Raw genomic sequence first — 19145 nt, forward strand, 5'->3', positions numbered from 1 at the left:
TGTGTAGGCACAGAAATGAAGTTGGTAGAGATGAAAGTGTGTGTGTGTCTGTGTGTGTGTTAATTTATATTTAAATTTTATTGAAGGTATTATGTTAGAGTATTGGCTGACAGAAGGCAAATTTACATCTCTTCTAAGGAAGTCACACAAAAGTATAGCCCTCGTTCCCAACATCTCCAAGAATTCTGTCATGCCCATTAATCTATTCCCCGTGAGAAGTAGAAAAAGCTGGGAGAATCCTTTTTTGGAGGACAGCTGAGATAAATATCCATATGAAGCAAGATGAAGGGGACAGTAAGAGGTCAGAGTTCATCGAGGACAGCTGCAGAGCTGCTGAGAACTTTAAAATGAATCGAGGAATCATTTCCCCATTCATGCAATCCAATGAGTAGCATGGTCGACAGTTCAATGCGATGAGTAAGAACGCTGATGAATGTGTGAAGGGTCTCCCTCCATTCTCCTTCAATGTAGTTTGGGCTTTGATTAGCATCTGTGCAATCCCTGAAGGAGAATTCTCTTTGCTAGGCTTCTGGTTAGAAGGATCTATAATCATAGTTTAGATTTCCCCCTCAAGTACTATTTGCTGGACTTTAATACTTGAGAATAATTCCATGTTTATTCTCGATTGAAACAGCAGTTATTTACCACACATATACTTATCTGCAACTCCCTAACCTGCCTCTTCCGATCGACACTGCACAGTATTTCACAGAGAGAACCGTCTATTTCACCAGGATTGGAGAAGACTGGCTTTTCGTACCTTCCCTCGACCATTCTCCCCTGTGGAAGCTCATAGACTCTACAGTCAGATGACTGGGTACTCGCTCCAAAACAAGGGGTTCTAAGCAACTACAGCAAAGGCAGGAAAAGAGTTAAAAGTTAAATGAATCAGAAGTGATGGAAGAACGGCAGCACTCAAACCAAATGTTTTATAGCAGAAGCCTGGCTTAGCATCTTGGCTCCTGTACCTTCAGGGCCTCCTTGGTTCTCTTTGCCCATCTCCTGCCAGTTCAAGGACTCCCTCACTCTACCCTGTTAGCAAGGAAACGTAATGGTGAGGAATAATTTGTTTAAATCAGGGTGACTGCTACATCGTCCATAAGAATTTTTGTCTATTGGTTTAAATATTTAAGGCATGATATTGAATATTCTTCCCTATTTCAGTAAAAGAATTGTTGAGATGGAGATGGAAACAAAAGGAAGATGAGTGCAGGTCAGCTCAGACTTGGATTGGTTCCTGCTCTCTTTCTGAGAATAGTTGACTCCCCTTCATATGTGACAGAGGGAGGCTGGATGTATTGAGGAGACATAGAATCCGGATACTTCCTAGCACTGTCCTGCATCAGTGACATCTCCATTTTTGAGAAAACAGTCGAAGCGGCCAGAACACCAGACTGGGAAATTCTAAAACAAAATGACAACCCAATGCAAACACAGATTCTGTCTCTAACAGTTAACTATTTGTAGTATCCTAAGTAGCCTTGTGTGACTATCTCTGTGTTATCAGAATTTATAAAAGTGAATGTTCTGAGAGTAAACAAAATTTAAAATGTAAAGCGCCAAAAGGAACCCTGAACAATACAACCAAAAGGAACTGGCACTAAGCTCAGAAGTTTTGGGGGTTTCAAAGCCTATTCTAGCCACCAAGGTCCATCTTTCTATTCTTTCTCACTGAGAAGTCTGATTTTACTTACGGAGACTCTAATTTCATTCCAAAATGTAACATAATACAATGACAGGTAAGATGTAGATCAACAGAGAATCCACAAGGAAGTCAGATAAAGTAATTCCTTTGAAGTACTTTATTTTTTTTTTAGTCTTTTTTTTTTTGTATTTTTTTTTATCAGTTACATTTTATTAACTCTGTATCCCAGCCGTGTCCCGATCCCTCATTCCCTCCCAGTCCCTCCCTCCCTCCCTCCCTCATCTCCACCGTGCCCCTTTCCAAGTCCACTGATGGGGGGGGACCTCCTCCCCATTCATCTGATCCTGTTTTATCAGGTATCTTCAGGACTGGCTGCAAAGCCCTCCTCTGTGGCCTAACAGGACTGCTCCTCCCTTCGGGGGTGGGGAGACCAAAGAGCCAGTCATCGAGTTCCTGTTAGAAATAGTCCCTGTTCCCCTCACTTTGGGAAACCAATTGGTTACTGAGCTACCACAGGCTACATCTGAGTGGAGGTTCTAGGTTATATCCATACATGGTCCTTGGTTGAATGTCAGTCTCAGAAAAGACCCTGTGCCCAGATATATTTGGTCCTTGTGGAGCTCCTATCCTTTCCCCATCAGACTAACTCCCCTTCTTTCTTATGATTCCCTGTACTCTGCCAAAGGTTTGGTCATGAGTCTTTGCTTTGAAAACACTGCTAGTTAGAGTCTTTCAGATGCGCTCAGTAGACTCCTGTCATACATTCAATGCATATCCCATCTGTCTTTCTAAACGAGGATTGATCATCTTACCCCATGTCCGCTCAATTGATTATCTTTTTTAGGTGTATAGATTTCATTATGTTTATCATATCTTATAGGTCTATATAAGTGAGTATATCCCATGTTTGTCTTTCTCCTTCTGGGATATTTCACTCAGAATGATCTTTTCTAGATCCCACCATTTGCCTGCAAATTTCATGATTTCCTCTTTTTTGATTGCTGAGTAGTATTCCATTGTATAAAAATACCACAATTTCTGTACCCATTCCACCGTTGATGGACATCTGGGTTGTTTCCAGGTTCTGGCTATTACAAATAGAGCTGCTATAAACATGGTTGAGCAAGTGTCCTTTTTGTGTACTTGAACAAACTTTGGGTATATACCTAGCAGTGGTATAGCTGGGTCTGGAGGAAGCACTATTCCTATTTGTCTTAGAAAGCGCCAGATAGCTTTCCAGAGTGATTGTACCAGTTTACATTCCCACCAGCAGTGGAGCAGGGTTCCCCTTTCTCCACAACCTCTCCAGCATGTGTTATCGCTTGAGTTTTTCATCTTGGCCATTCTGATGGGTGTAAGGTGATATCTCAGGGTCGTTTTGATTTGCATTTCCCTGATGGCTAATGAGGATGAGCATTTCTTTAAGTGTTTTTCTGCCATTTGATATTCCTCTGTCGAGAATTCTCTGTTTAGCTCTGTTCCCCATTTTTTAATTGGATTACTTGGATTGCTGCTTTTCAGCTTCTTTAGTTCTTTGTATATACTGGATATTAGTCCTCTGTCAGATAAAGGGTTAGTGAAGATTCTTTCCCAATCTGTAGGCAGTCGTTTTGTTTTGATGACGGTATCCTTTGCTTTACAGAAACTTTGCAGTTTCATGAGGTCCCATTTATTGATTGTTGCTCTTAGAGCCTGTGCTGTTGGTGTTCTGTTCAGGAAGTTGTCTCCTGTGCCAATGAGTTCTAGGCTGTTCCCCACTTTTTTTTCCAATTGATTTAGGGTATCTGGTTTTATGTTGAGGTCCTTGATCCACTTTGACTTTAGTTTTGTGCAGGGTGATAAATATGGATCTATTTTCATTTTTCTGCATGTAGACATCCAGTTGGTCCAGCACCATTTGTTGAAGATGCTGTCTTTTTTCCATTGAATGGAATTGGCTTCTTTGTCGAATATCGAGTATTCATAGGTGTGTGGATTTATTTCTGGGTCTTCTATGCGGTTCCATTGATCCTCCTTTCTGTTTCTATGCCAGTACCATGCAGTTTTTATTACTGTTGCCCTGTAGTACAGCTTGAGATCAGGAATGGAGATACCTCCAGATGATCTGTTGTTGTACAGGATCGTTTTGGAGATTCTGGGTTTTTTGTTTCTCCATATGAAGCTGAGAATCTTTTTTTCAAGGTCTGTAAAGAATTAAGTTGGTATTTTGATGGGAATTGCATTGAATCTGTAGATTGCTTTTGGCAGTATGGCCATTTTCACAATGTTAATCCTACCAATCCATGAGCACGGGAGATCTTTCCATCTTCTGATATCTTCTTCGATTTCTTTCTTCAGAGACTTGAAGTTTTTCTCAAACAGGTCTTTCACTTGCTTGGTTAGGGTCACACCAAGGTACTTTATGTTATTAGTGGCTATTGTGAAGGGTGTTGTTTCCCTAATTTCTTTCTCAGCCTTTTTGTCTTTGGTATATAGGAGGGCTTCTGATTTTTTTGAGTTGATTTTGTATCCTGCCACTTTGCTGAAGGTGTTTATCAGCTGAAGGAGTTCTCTGGTTGAATTTTTGGGGTCGCTCATGTATACTATCATATCATCTGCAAATAGTGACACTTTGACCTCTTCCTTTCCGATTTGTATCCCCTTGATCTCCTTTAGTTGTCTTATTGCTCTGGCTAGGACTTCAAGTACTATGTTGAAGAGATATGGGGACAATGGACAGCCTTGTCTTGTCCCTGATTTCAGTGGGATTGATTTAAGTTTCTCTCCATTGAGTTTGATGTTAGCTATAGGCTTGCTATATATTGCCTTTACTATGTTTAGGTATGTGCCTTGTATCCCTGATCTCTCCAAGACTTTAAACATGAATGGGTGTTGGACTTTGTCAAATGCTTTTTCGGCATCTAAGGAGATGATCATGTGGTTTTTCTCCTTCAGTTTGTTTATGTAGTGGATTACATTGATGGATTTCCGTATGTTGAACCACCCTTGCATGCCTGGGATGAAGCCTACTTGGTCATGGTGGATGATATCTTTGATGTGTTCTTGGATTCGGTTTGCAAGTATTTTATTGAGTATTTTTGCGTCAATGTTCATAAGAGAGATAGGCCTAAAGTTCTCTTTTTTTGTTGGGTCTTTGTGTGGTTTAGGTATTAAGGTGACTGTGGCTTCATAGAATGATTTTGGTAGTGTTCCTTCTGTTTCTATTTTGTGGAATAGCTTGAGGAGAATTGGAGTTAGCACTTCTTTGAAGGTCTTGTAGAATTCTGCGCTGAAGCCATCTGGTCCAGGGCTTTTTTTGGAGGGGAGACTGTTAATGACTGCTTCGATTTCCTTGGGAGATATAGGGCTATTCAGTCTTTCTACCTGATCTTGACTTAGTTTTGGTAGATGGAATCTTTCAAGAAAATTATCCATTTCATTTAGATTCTCAAATTTTGTGGCATATAGGCTTTTGTAGTATGACCTAATAATTGTTTGGATTTCCTCAATGTCTGTGGTTATGTCCCCATTTTCATTTCTGATTTTGCTGATCTGGATAGTTTCTCTCTGCTTTTTAGTTAGTTTGGCTAAGGGTTTGTCTATCTTGTTGATTTTCTCAAAGAACCAGCTTTTTGTTTCATTGATTCTTTGGATAGTTTTATTTGTTTCTAGTTGATTGATTTCAGCCCTTAGTTTGATTATTTCCAGCCGTCTGCTCCTTTTGGGTGTATCTGCTTCTTTTTGTTCTAGGGTTTTCAGTTGGGCCATTAAGTTGTTTGTATGTGATGTTACGAATTTCTTCTTGCAGGCACTTAGTGCTATAAATTTTCCTCTGAGCACTGCTTTCAGTGTGTCCCATAAATTTGGGTATGTTGTGCCTTCCTTTTCATTGAATTCTAGGAAGTCTTTAATTTCTTTCTTTATTTCTTCCTTAACCCAGCTGTCATTGAGTAGTAAGTTGTTTAGTTTCCATGTGCGTGTCGGCTTTTTGTTGTTTCTGTTGTTGTTGAAGTCAAGCTTTAGTCCATGGTGGTCAGATAGTATACAAGGGATTATTTCAATCCTTTTGTATCTGTTGAGGCTTGCTTTGTGGCCCACTATATGGTCTATTTTGGAAAAGGTTCCATGGGGTGCTGAAAAGAAGGTGTACTCTTTTGAGTTTGGGTGAAATGATCTGTAGACGTCTATTAGGTCCCTTTGATTTAGAGATTCTGTGAGTGCTTTTATTTCCCTATTTGGTGTCTGTCTAGTTGATCTGTCCCTTGGTGAGAGTGGAGTGTTGAAGTCTCCCACTATTAAGGTATTAGGATCAATGTATGATTTAAGCTTTAATAATGTTTCCTTTACGAATGTCGGTGCTCTTGTATTTGGGGCATAGATATTCAAGATTGTGATGTCCTCTTGGTGGGTTTTTCCTTTGATGAGAATATAGTGGCCCTCCTTATCTTTTTTGATTAACTTGGGTTGAAAGTCTATTTTATTAGATATTAGGATGGCTACTCCAGCTTGTTTTCTGGAACCGTTTGCTTGAAAAACAGTTTTCCAGCCCTTTACTCTGAGGTAGTGTTTGTCTTTGTTGCATAGGTGTGTTTCTTGGATGCAACAGAATGTTGGATCCTGTTTCCTTAACCATTCTGTTAGCCTGTGTCTTTTTATTGGTGAGTTGAGTCCATTGATATTGATAGATAATAGTGACCAATGCATGTTAGTTCCTTTTGTAATGGAGTCGATGATCTAACCCTGATTCATTGCTTGTTTTCTTTTCATTTTTGTTGGGACATTATCTGTATGCCCTGTTTTCTTGGGTGAATTTGTTTTCATTGGATTGGAGTTTTCCTTCTAGTATCTTCTGTAGGGATGGTTTGCTGTGTAGATATTGTATAAATTTAGTTTTGTCATGGAATATTTTGTTTTCTCCATCTATGTTGATTGAAAGCTTTGCAGGGTATAGTAGTCTGGGTTGACATTTGTGATCTCTTAGAGTCTCCATGATACTTGCCCAGGCCCTTCTGGCTTTCATAGTTTCTGATGAGAAGTCCGGCGTGATTCTGATAGGTCTACCTTCATATGTTACTTGGCCTTTTTCCCTTGCTGCTTTTAATATCTTTTCTTTGTTCTGTAGATTTAGTGTTTTGACTATGATGTGACGTGATGTGTTTCTTTTCTGGTCTAGTCTATTTGGAGTTCTGTAGGCCTCTTGTATATTTATGGACATCTCTTTCTTTAAGTTGGGAAAATTTTCTTCTATGATTTTCTTGAAAATATTTTCTGGACCTTGGAGTCTGGAGTCTTCTTTTTCGTGAATTCCTATTATTCTTAGATTTTGTCTTTTCATAGCCACTAATTTTAATCAGACTGGTGCTGTCTCTCTCTGGTGTCTGGAGAGTTCTTCAGGAAGCTGAGCACTCTCAGCGTGTGCTGAGGACTAGCTGTACCTGTGGGAGGAAAGTACGCAGGCGCAAACGGGGCAAATGCAAGCGTATGTGTGTGTGCGCGCGCGTGTGTGTCTGTGTGTGTAAGTGTGCGTGGATGAGTTTCTCGAGGGACAGAGTGATGGCTAATGTTGAACCCTTGAGTGTGTGGGAGGGGCTCTGTACTGTATATGTCGCAGGCGCTAATGATGATCGCAGCGCAATTTCTGGTATTAACTGTCTTAGCTCCTCAATCAGGCCCACAGGGCAGGAACTTCAATGTCCCTAGTGCCCCTCTGTTTCCCAAAGTGGGTATGTGGGTGGGAGGGGGGTTCGATGCCTGGCTTCTGATTTAGAAGGACCCAGGATCTGGGGAACTGCAGATTCTCAAGGGTGCACTCACTTACAGGCAGGTCTCTTGGCCGAGATCGTGGTATCCGGGGCTCTCTGCTCTCTGGTTTGGCCCTGCTTCTTTGATGTGTTCCGCCAGTTCTGTGCTGCTGTCACTGCCAGGTTCTGAGGTCTTGCTGCAGCTGGAGATTTCAGGGTGGTCACTTCAGCAGGGATGGGGTAATCAGGCTCTCTGTTCTCTGGTTTGGCCCTGGTTAGTCTTAAACTGGAGGGCTGTGGTGCCCCGCCAGTTCAGTACTGCTCCGCTGCCACGTCCTGCTGTAACTGGAGACTGGCTTGCTAGTCCCAATGCTTTCTGGGAAGTCCTGGGATCTCTTCGTTGTGCTCTCCAAGCTTGGGAGGCCCAGTGCCTGGTGTGTCCAGGTTGTATGACGTTTCTGCCTGGTTTCGTTGAGTATATAGCGTATTCTCTGTCACTGTGGGATTGGGCGGGTCGTACCGTCAGTGATGGCGATCCTGCGGAGCTAGTATGGTGTCTAGCAGATTCGCGCCCTGGGAGGATGGTGCAGCCGCTGCGCGAATCTGGGACTCCGGGGTACGTACTGCTGGCTTTTGTCTGCCGCTAAAGTGGTTGGGGCTCCGTCTCAGCGGTTGTATACCCCAGGCAGTTAGGTCTGCGCTGAGAAAGATGAGTCCGCTGTGCCGCTGTGCCGAGGAGGAAGGAGGTCTGGGGGAAGGGAGTGCAGCAAGAACAAAGGATCTTCTCTCTCCCTCCACAAGCAAGTCTCCGGGTGACCGGAGGCCAAAGTTTTCACCTCCTGCGATGTTCTCTGGTGTTCAGAAAGCCTCGCTGTGGTTTTCCTGGGTTGGGGGTCCTTCCATTCTCCAACTCAGAAGATCAGGTATCCCACTGCTCAGAAACTGTGTGTGCTAGTCACCATCTTGGCTCCGCCCCCCAGTCTTTTTTTTTAATTTTATTTTTTTTTATCAGTTACATTTTATTAACTCTGTATCCCAGCCGTGTCCCCATCCCTCATCCCCTCCCAGTCCCTCCCTCCCTCCCTCCCTCATCTCCATCGTGCCCCTTTCCAAGTCCACTGATGGGGGGGACCTCCTCCCCATTCATCTGATCCTGTTTTATCAGGTATCTTCAGGACTGGCTGCAAAGCCCTCCTCTGTGGCCTAACAGGACTGCTCCTCCCTTTGGGGGTGGGGAGACCAAAGAGCCAGTCATCGAGTTCCTGTTAGAAATAGTCCCTGTTCCCCTCACTTTGGGAAACCAATTGGTTACTGAGCTACCACAGGCTACATCTGAGTGGAGGTTCTAGGTTATATCCATACATGGTCCTTGGTTGAATGTCAGTCTCAGAAAAGACCCTGTGCCCAGATATATTTGGTCCTTGCGGAGCTCCTATCCTTTCCCCATCAGACTAACTCCCCTTCTTTCTTATGATTCCCTGTACTCTGCCAAAGGTTTGGTCAAGAGTCTTTGCTTTGAAAACACTGCTAGTTAGAGTCTTTCAGATGCGCTCAGTAGACTCCTGTCATACGTTCAATGCACATCCCATCTGTCTTTCTAAATGAGGATTGATCATCTTACCCCATGTCCGCTCAATTGATTATCTTTTTTTAGGTGTATAGATTTCATTATGTTTATCATATCTTATAGGTCTATATAAGTGAGTATATCCCATGTTTGTCTTTCTCCTTCTGGGATATTTCACTCAGAATGATCTTTTCTAGATCCCACCATTTGCCTGCAAATTTCATGATTTCCTCCTTTTTGATTGCTGAGTAGTATTCCATTGTATAAAAATACCACAATTTCTGTACCCAAATCATGAAGTACTTTAACGGACACTTCCTGGATGGATTTAAGGAAGTCATTCTTTATGGGTCTCCTTTTCTTCTTCCTTCCTTTCTTTCTTCCTCTATTTGTGTGTGTGTGTGTGTGTGTATGTGTGTGTGTGTGTGTGTGTGTGTGTGTGTGCGTGTTTGGGTGTTGTGAGGTAGGCTCTGACGAGGTAACCCAAGCCAGTTGCAAACTCATGGAGGTTCTCCTGCCTCACCCCACACTGGGACTACATGTATGCCTGACTAGAGGCTTTCACTTAGGCTATTAGAACCAACAACAAAGATGGAAAATTAATCATTACACCCAACAAGATGAAGGCATTGATTTATCAGCTCCAAAAGCACTATGTGAAAGCTGAACAGATGTCCCCAAGTGCAAAAACAGGAAATAAACATGTGACTGCTAGCACTAGGAAATTACACAAGTTAAACCGTAACAGCGGCTGCTCGGTTACCACATTCAAGGCCCTGCAATTAAAGAACTCTAAACACGACAGCTTGCACTGCTTAGGTAGGCAATATTTTCTTCTATTTGAGACAGAAGAATGTATGAGCATATTCAAGCCCTGTGGTAAATGTGACTGAAATTATATTAGAGTGATGTAGCCAATGTCTGTAATAAGTGACATCTAAATTAAGGAAGAGCCTAACAAGCCAATCTGAAGGATCCCGAGGTATGAAATTCACATACTGTTGGCACCAGCAATAACTCAAGCAAGCAGAACTTCTGAGTATTTCCCCTGTATGGTGTTTCCTCTACCATTCCAAATGGAAAGGAAGTGAAATGTTAACAGTCTTATAACATATTTTCACCCTGCCTTCCACTCCTGCTGAACCTATGTTTGGATTAGCCTGTGACTGATATATGAAGGTACAAGCAATTATTTAAGCCAGTATCTGTTGACAGCACTCTGCAAACAGCGTAGATACAAAGTATCGGCTGTCAAAGGAAAATGCATGGCCTACTTTCATCACTCCCCGCCATCTTGCTGCTATTTATATGGAAAATAAATGAGGAAATCCAGGCCTGAAGAACTGCTTCATGCTTAGGAGTGCAGTGCACACCACTGAGGCTGAGTAACCAGATTGAGCCTCTTCTCAGGTAGTACCACCCTCTCATCTCCGAGCCCCATGCTCACTGTCAATTTTCTCTGCTTCCAGGACTGACTACACAAAGAACAGAAAAGTCTCATGAAGAGAAACTGGTCCTTGGCCTCAAAGGGCACTGTGCTTCTAGCTCGCTGGCCATAGGTGTCCCGGCAGCCTCCAGGGTTGGAGCTGCAAACTCCGCAGCCTTCAGACACTGCCCAAGTCAGACCTTCACTTGTGTGCGGGTGGGCATGGAAACGGCTAAGCCAAGCAGGTTGGAGTAAAGGCGAGGCTCTTTGTTTTAATTCAAAAGGGAGGGATAAGAGATAGCTTATGGAATAGAGTTAAGGGAAGATTTTATGGTGGCAGCAACAAAAGCCAAAATTCGAATTTTTTCCAAATCTTGAAAAAAAATTGTGAAGCTCCTTCTTAATAGGCAAGCAGATATCTTTTGTCCTTGCAGAAATACTTTCTATGAAGATTTGTAACTGTATGCAAATGTATACATATATGTCTATAAGAGTCGAACACGCATGCACACTCATGTGCATAATCACACACACACACATACATGTAAGTCAATAATGAGATAAATCTCTAAAGTGATTAATCCTCAGATATGGAAAATTAACTCACCAAACTCAGAAGACGTATTTAAAAAGCAATATTCCCTTCATATGCTCTGCCAGCATCACCAACTTACATGACAAAAACCACTTTGTGCTTCGTGTTTTAACACCTGCTCACTGTTTGTTGAGGGCAAACAACAGCCTCAGCATAGAAGTAGCCTGTCACCATGCTTGTGAGGTTACCGCCTAACTTCCAGCCTCCCAAGCAACAATCATCTCCTCTTCTCTCACTAACACTATCCCTGCTAACATAGAAAAGAGGGTAGACAAAATCAGAGACTTATATGCCAACATCAAGAAGATCTGAGGAAATCACCTATTTACAAACATAGAAACTGGTTTAAAAAAACAAGTCAACCTAAGAGGAAGAAAAATAAATTATGTCACCTGAAGAATTGTTTTCAAAGGAGTGAAATCATGTTGTAGAAGATTAAAATATTTTACAAGATTAAAATTATTTACAAAATAATTTCATATTAAAATGTATTGAAACAAATGTGAATAACATGCATATCTTTGGTTTTATCCAAAACAAGAATCATGCATAGACTCAATGAATAATAAACAAAATGGAGACAGTGGTATTGATTTGAGTGCTAATCGTTTGGGAGTTTATGCTAACAGCTTTTAGAATTTAATCATCACAATAGTCATAAAAAAACCTGAAGGTTTTTGTATGGTTCTTGTTTGTGGCCAATGGTAGTTTAATCCCTTAATATTAGTTGATTATCACTCTATGAGTAAGGCATGAGGACATAGATGAAGAAACTAAAACAAGAAGATCAACATTTCTAAGGTCAAAAACAATAGAAATGGCTAATGTAATGGAACCTAGGAAGTCTAGTTGCAGGGTTGGTTCTGTTAAACAGATTAAGGTTTAAACATTAATTTGGAATATATATGCTTTAGTAGTAATATAACCACCATGGTTATCAATAATTTGACTTAAAATTTTTTTATTCTTTTTTATTTTATTTTAATTTTTTATTTTTTCTTTTTTTTGTTTTTTTTTGTTTTTTTTTTTTTTAATTTTTTTTATCAGTTACATTTTATTAACTCTGTATCCCAGCCGTGTCCCGGTCCCTCATTCCCTCCCAGTCCCTCCCTCCCTCCCTCATCTCCACCGTGCCCCTTTCCAAGTCCACTGATAGGGGGGACCTCCTCCCCATTCATCTGATCCTGTTTTATCAGGTATCTTCAGGACTGGCTGCAAAGCCCTCCTCTGTGGCCTAACAGGACTGCTCCTCCCTTCAGGGGTGGGGAGACCAAAGAGCCAGTCATTGAGTTCCTGTTAGAAATAGTCCCTGTTCCCCTCACTTTGGGAAACCAATTGGTTACTGAGCTACCACAGGCTACATCTGAGTGGAGGTTCTAGGTTATATCCATACATGGTCCTTGGTTGAATGTCAGTCTCAGAAAAGACCCTGTGCCCAGATATATTGGGTCCTTGTGGAGCTCCTATCCTTTCCCCATCAGACTCACAATTTATTCTGTATATATCCCAATTGAAGCCCCTTTCCCCAACTCCCCCAAAACCAACCCTCCTTCCCTCTTCCCTCCATTCCCTTCCCCTAGTCCACTGAAAGGGGGAGTTCTCCACTATTGCCATCTGCCCATAGTTTGTTAAGTCTCATCAGGACTGCCTGGATCCTCTTCCTGCATGGCCTGGTTTATGTGTCATAAAGAACTTTACTAAACACCCTATGCTTAGTATGTAGTCTATAACTAGAAGAATTATTTCTCTAAGAAAGCTAGAGGAGCTTATTAACTGGTTTCCACAATCTAATGGCAAACCCTATTGCTGATGACAACATTTACTTAGGTCATTGAACACGGAGGGGTCAAGCTGGTGCCCTAACTAGAAGTTTCATCCCTCCTAACTAGTGTCCATGGCTCTGAAAGGTACTCCGCAGATGACTAAAGGAGAAAGGTAGTTATTAATATCACCAACCACAAACGCTTCAATCTATAACAGCAACCCACCTGCAAGAGATACTGATGCAATGCTGGCACAGCTGTTACAGGAGTAACCAACCACCGTAAAAAAACGAATTTAAGCCTTACTCCAAGAGACAAAATCCATACTGGACACTACTAACGTGACAAGAAACTTAGACTAGCTAGGTCATGAGCCAATGGGAACCTCCTATTATTTATTTTGCTATAAGAACACAGCGATAGAATGACTCCTGCTAGTAGATTGCTATACCCACAGATTAGTGCCTCGCTCAGCCCACATCAGAGAAACTTCTTCTTGCAGTTGATGAGATCAGCACAGAATCCCACAACCAGGCAACGTGCAGAGGGTGACAGAGTACACCTGTTAGTCCTAAGCGGGATAACTTCATCAAACTCATCCCTCCAAGGCTTGGAGGTCTATGTAGAAGAAGAGGAGGGGTGCAAAGGATGACTACAGAGAAACAGTCTTCCAGACACAGCAGGACTGATAAACATAGAAAGTCACAGAGACTGTGACAGCATGGACAAGACCTTCACAGATTCAAACCAGACAAAATTCCAGGACTGACAAAAGGAAGAGGACACGAATTCTCATCCCTAAACAAGAAGCTATTTGCAAATTGCCTGATGAGAAAGGAAAAATTGGTTTTCTCCAGTTGAGTAGTATTGGGTATGTCCGCTACACTCCATGCCCAAGAGTAGTTGGCCAACGTGAAATAAACCTTATGATTTGTGTGTCTGTGTGTGTCCTGCACGTGTGCGTGCGTGCGTGCATGTGCAAGTGCTTTTTGCTTTGGTATTTTTGTCTTATTGATTTTCTTTCTTTTATTTTTTATATTTTGATTTTAGGTGTTTTTGTTTTGTAGAAATTTTTTGCTGTCTTTCCCGAGGGAATGTTAAGAAAGAGAGAGAAAGTGAGAACATGAAGTTGGTGGGTATGGAGATGGCTACAATCTGAAAGGAGTTGGGGAAGAGAAAAGAATGTGATCAAAACATGGTATGAAAAAAAGTTGTAAAATAGAAATTTTTAAAAAGAGATGTTTGCATATCTGGAATGATATATCCCACACCAGAGGCTGGTAGTTAGACAAAAGAGCCAGAAACCACAATGGATGAGAGAGTAATATTCCATAAAATGAGATAAATCTATAATTTACATCCTCACATTGCTTTGTTAATTTATTAAACAGAAAGGAACTATGAGGCCATGTCCACAGGTATATGGGGTGGCCAAATACGTTACTTGCACAAGTTTCACATCTTAGGAAAGGTCACAATGCCTTTTGCAGAGCTGTTCACAAGGTCACTGCTTTATGTTATCCATCATCTTCACTGGTGTGCATTGTTTCATCAACCCTATTAAGCAGATACCACTGCTGTGCAGACTTGAAACATTTGGAAAAGCAGATCTGCTTTTCCTATGCATCACATGGATTTACATGCAAGGACTGGCAAGGTTAATAATTCCTAAGACTCGAGTAGTTGTCATTCCAACCTCTGGTCACCTCCCTCAGGATACAGCCCTAGACTTGAGGATCATTAATGCACAGGGGACTTTTCAAATAACCATCTGATCTAAGGTTAAATTCCTTTCTTCTCTGTTGAAGTTATCAAAGGATTCTGATTTCTTTTTCTAGAACAACTTTTCTTCTTTACTAGAACAACTTTTGCAACATTTTTGCTCTTAAAAAAATACAGAAAATGTTCTGAATTCATGTACTGTCGAATTTAATTTCATCAAATTCCTGGAGACATGTAAATACTAATGGCTAAGCTCCTTTGAATGGAGGAAGGGAAGGAGCCGGAGTAAAATTTCAGGTCTAACAAATGATACTACACATGCATGGATCATAAACATCCATCCAACAAACGACTGATTTTAGTTATAGACCTATATGACAGCGATGGCCATCTTCGAAATGTAGGATTTGGAATGTACTATATTTTCAAAACCTACTACATTGAACAACATACAACTTCTATAATAAAAAACCTCAGGCTTTACCAAGAATCCAGAGTCTTCATAGTCTAAGTCACTTGAAAATTCTGTGAAGTTGACAACCCATGGACCAAGCCTCAGCTGACAAAAAGTGAGATTCGGCAAATAATGTCTCACTGCTTCCTCCATGCTCAGAACAGCCTCCAAGCATGTACCTCAGAAAACCTCAGAGATTTTCAATAAAATCTGCTCCTCCTCCACTGTCCAGAGAGGGACATAAGCTCATCAAAATACTTTCTTAATAGTGGATGTTGTCTCTTCCTGGTCTCACCTGCTCCAATTACTCAGATTCATTACACCAAACTAACAGCATCCATGCTTTTGGATTACAATTTGCCAGACAAATAAAGTGTGTAGCTTGTACCCCTCATCATGGAAGCTCCTATTTGCAGAAAACAAAAACCATTACAGAACACCATAACTGGTCAAGACAGAGAAATCAATTGATCTTGATGTGTCCAGTTTCAAAACAACTCCTGCACCTAAGGCTCAAGGAACATTGCAGAAGAGGGGACAAAGATTATAAGACCAGAAAGTTTGTGACATTGTGTCCCCGAGAAATGACAGAAAAGCTACACCCAAGATACTTCAACAATAGGGGACCTAAACAAGACCGAACCAAAAGCAATACCAATAGACAGGCTAACATAGAAGAGAGAAATCTCTCAGTGCCCCACCACTAGACAAAGAAGTACAGGCAACTAGTGACTGCTGAGAGACAGCCAATTATTCTTCCCCAGGGATGGCTCCCTAATTGGTTATGTAATACCAAGTGGTCAGGCCTGAAATTACATACACACAAGCAATACTAAGGTACTCAGCAAGTTGTATTTGTGTGTGTGTATGTGTGTGTGTGAGAGAGAGAGAGAGAGAGTGAGAGAGAGAGAGAGTGCAAAAATCAAAGAAAGAGATCAATTGATTTGAGAAGGAGTGAGGAGGAGGATATGGAAAAGGTTGAAGGAAAGGAATATAAAGGGATTGGGGGGAGGAATTATGTTTTAATCCAATTATTTTTTTTTTCATTTTAAAAGAGACCACAGTGACAATTGATCTTCTTTTTTTTTTCTTTTTTTTTTTTTATCAGTTACATTTTATTAACTCTGTATCCCAGCCGTGTCCCGATCCCTCATCCCCTCCCAGTCCCTCCCTCCCTCCCTGCCTCATCTCCACCGTGCCCCTTTCCAAGTCCACTGATGGGGGGGACCTCCTCCCCATTCATCTGATCCTGTTTTATCAGGTATCTTCAGGACTGGCTGCAAAGCCCTCCTCTGTGGCCTAACAGGACTGCTCCTCCCTTCGGGGGTGGGGAGACCAAAGAGCCAGTCATCGAGTTCCTGTTAGAAATAGTCCCTGTTCCCCTCACTTTGGGAAACCAATTGGTTACTGAGCTACCACAGGCTACATCTGAGTGGAGGTTCTAGGTTATATCCATACATGGTCCTTGGTTGAATGTCAGTCTCAGAAAAGACCCTGTGCCCAGATATATTTGGTCCTTGTGGAGCTCCTATCCTTTCCCCATCAGACTAACTCCCCTTCTTTCTTATGATTCCCTGTACTCTGCCAAAGGTTTGGTCAAGAGTCTTTGCTTTGAAAACACTGCTAGTTAGAGTCTTTCAGATGCACTCAGTAGACTCCTGTCATACGTTCAATGCACATCCCATCTGTCTTTCTAAACGAGGATTGATCATCTTACCCCATGTCCGCTCAATTGATTATCTTTTTTAGGTGTATAGATTTCATTGTGTTTATCATATCTTATAGGTCTATACAATTGATCTTCTTTATAACCCTATTTTAGGCAGGGGCATGGGCGCTGCAGATGATCAGTTTACATACTAAATCAGATGCACCTCCTCAATAATTATGCATATTAAACGAGACTTTATTTTTCAGGCTTATGCCTTCTAGAAGATCCTCATCTTTGGCCACCAGCAGTGCTACTACAATGGGCAAGTTACCCAGTGAGTAAATAGTGGCTCATTGGCATTCTCTCAATATGATCTCTCCATGAGCCATTACTCCCCCAATTGCCTGGTACAATGAGAATTCATAGTAATAGAGATGAAATCAAGCATTCATTTCATGATTCTCAAGTGTTTTCATCAAAGAAAAATTGAATTAAATTTAATTGCAGTAGCATGCTTCAAAAACTGTCAGTCCATCTGTAGAAGCCTTGGTTAACTCTAACATTTTATGAACAGCAAGCCCTCGGCTGGGTGAGCACTCTGAAGTACACGGAGCTTCATACTATAGATTACTGAAGACACTGAGTACTATACACCACATTGCTAGAAGACCCACCCCTTTTATATCACTCAGGTCCTTCAACATGGCATCATATAAACAAAGAAGGTAGCTGACTATGACAATGTTTTACTTGACCTTCTTAAACACTAGTCTCAAGAGATAAGTAGCATTTAAAAGTCCTAGAAGATTCCTTTATGCACTCACTGCATCTGAAAAAAAATCAGATTCTTTAGGACTGATCTTGCCAAAATTAAAAATCTTGATCATCTCTTCTAGTACCTTCCGTTCTCCACCTTGATAGTCTTTAACTTTTCCTCCTAAATGTACAAGATCAAAACAAAGGTGGGAGAGCAAGCTTGGCATTTCAGCGCACACCCTCCCACCGATTTTGTGATAGAGCCAAGTTCTTTGAGTATATATTCGGCAAGTGTATTTTCTCCTGGTTTCCCTTTTCTTTCTTCCTTCTCCCGTCACTACATATACATTTTCTATTCCATATTCTCTCCTTGTTCTCAAGAGATAGATCATAAAAACAGACTTATGGTAGTTTTTAATTTTGCTTTTTGCATTAATTTAATGATGAACTTATGTGATAAGCACTATTCAAGATATTTTACTGTTTTAAATTTAAAGTAGTTGTCCTTTGCTTCCTTGCCATCTTCTTCTTCAGAGGAAGAAAATCAAAACACCTAGTAAAGCTCTCCCAGGTTTTCTTTGCCAAAATTCTTGGCATTAATTCAAACACAAGAGCAACTTTGAATACAACACAATTAAAATCATGTGCAAGTATATCATAATCATGTTCCCAATTATGGTTAAAGGACTAGTCTACTCTAGTTGAGGAGCTGATACAGAGTGGTTAAATTTTGTGCTTTGGATAGGTTACAACATCCATTATTTATTTTAACCTTTATTTCCATATGAATAAAAAGGATGCATGAGAATCTTACATTATAGGATGGCATGGTTATGAAATAAGATAATGTACACAAACATTTATTACAGTCCTTAGACATAAACTGTGATATGAAAAGAAGCTGATTTTAAGTTCAGATTTATTCTGTTTGTATTTTAGAGTAATCATCTTTCTTTTTTTTTTTTTTTTTCCTTGATTTGCTTGTGTTTCCTGTGTGTTATCAATTAGAATCTCTACCAGTCAGGGAGAGGGAGGGGAGGCTGATTCACCGTAGGTATCACCGTTCCCACTGTTAGCAATGACACACCGTCTGCAGTGGCAGCTCTTGACACTTAGCTAAAACAGTCTTCAATGCCACTGACTTGTTAGTTTTCTGCAGCAGTGACATCTTGATTGTGCACCTTCCTACCTTGCTGATGCTGCTCTCCACATGGTATTTAGGGGCCGGCACTCTATTACTTTCTAGTACATCCACATAGGCGAGTCTGCATGCTCTCCAGTTCGAGTTGAAGTGGATAAATTATAGGGTGACAAAGAAAGAGGAGGTGAATTGGTAAAGCAGCAAAGGACGATGGAAGAAGGCCTTGCGTGACTCACACGTGAAAGTCAGTGGAGGTGAATGGGTGGAAGCTAGAAACAGGAAAGTGCAAACTCCTGTTCTGGATTAGGTTTGGAGAATAACTTCTACCAATTCAAAAGAGGCAAGTTTATGTTGCCAGTGTGCACGAAACCAAGTCACATTTGACATTCTTTTTTTTTTTTACCTTAATGTTTTTTTTCTTTTTTTATTCTTTATTAATTACACTTTATTCACTTTGTATCCCCCCCCGTGGTTCCCTTCCTCCTCCCGTCCCAATCCCTCCCTTCCTCCACCCTCTGCATGCATGCCCCTCCCCAAGTCCACTGATAGGGGAGGACTTCTTTTCCTTCCTTCTGATCCTAGTCAATTAGGTCTCATCAGGAATGGCTGCATTGCCTTCTTCTGTGACCTGGTAATGCTGCTTCCTCCTCAGGGGGAAGTAATTAAAGATCAGGCTAATCATGTCTCTGACATGAACATTTGACA

Source organism: Meriones unguiculatus, chromosome 1 (assembly GCF_030254825.1).
Source record: "Meriones unguiculatus strain TT.TT164.6M chromosome 1, Bangor_MerUng_6.1, whole genome shotgun sequence".
Classification (NCBI taxonomy): domain Eukaryota; kingdom Metazoa; phylum Chordata; class Mammalia; order Rodentia; family Muridae; genus Meriones; species Meriones unguiculatus.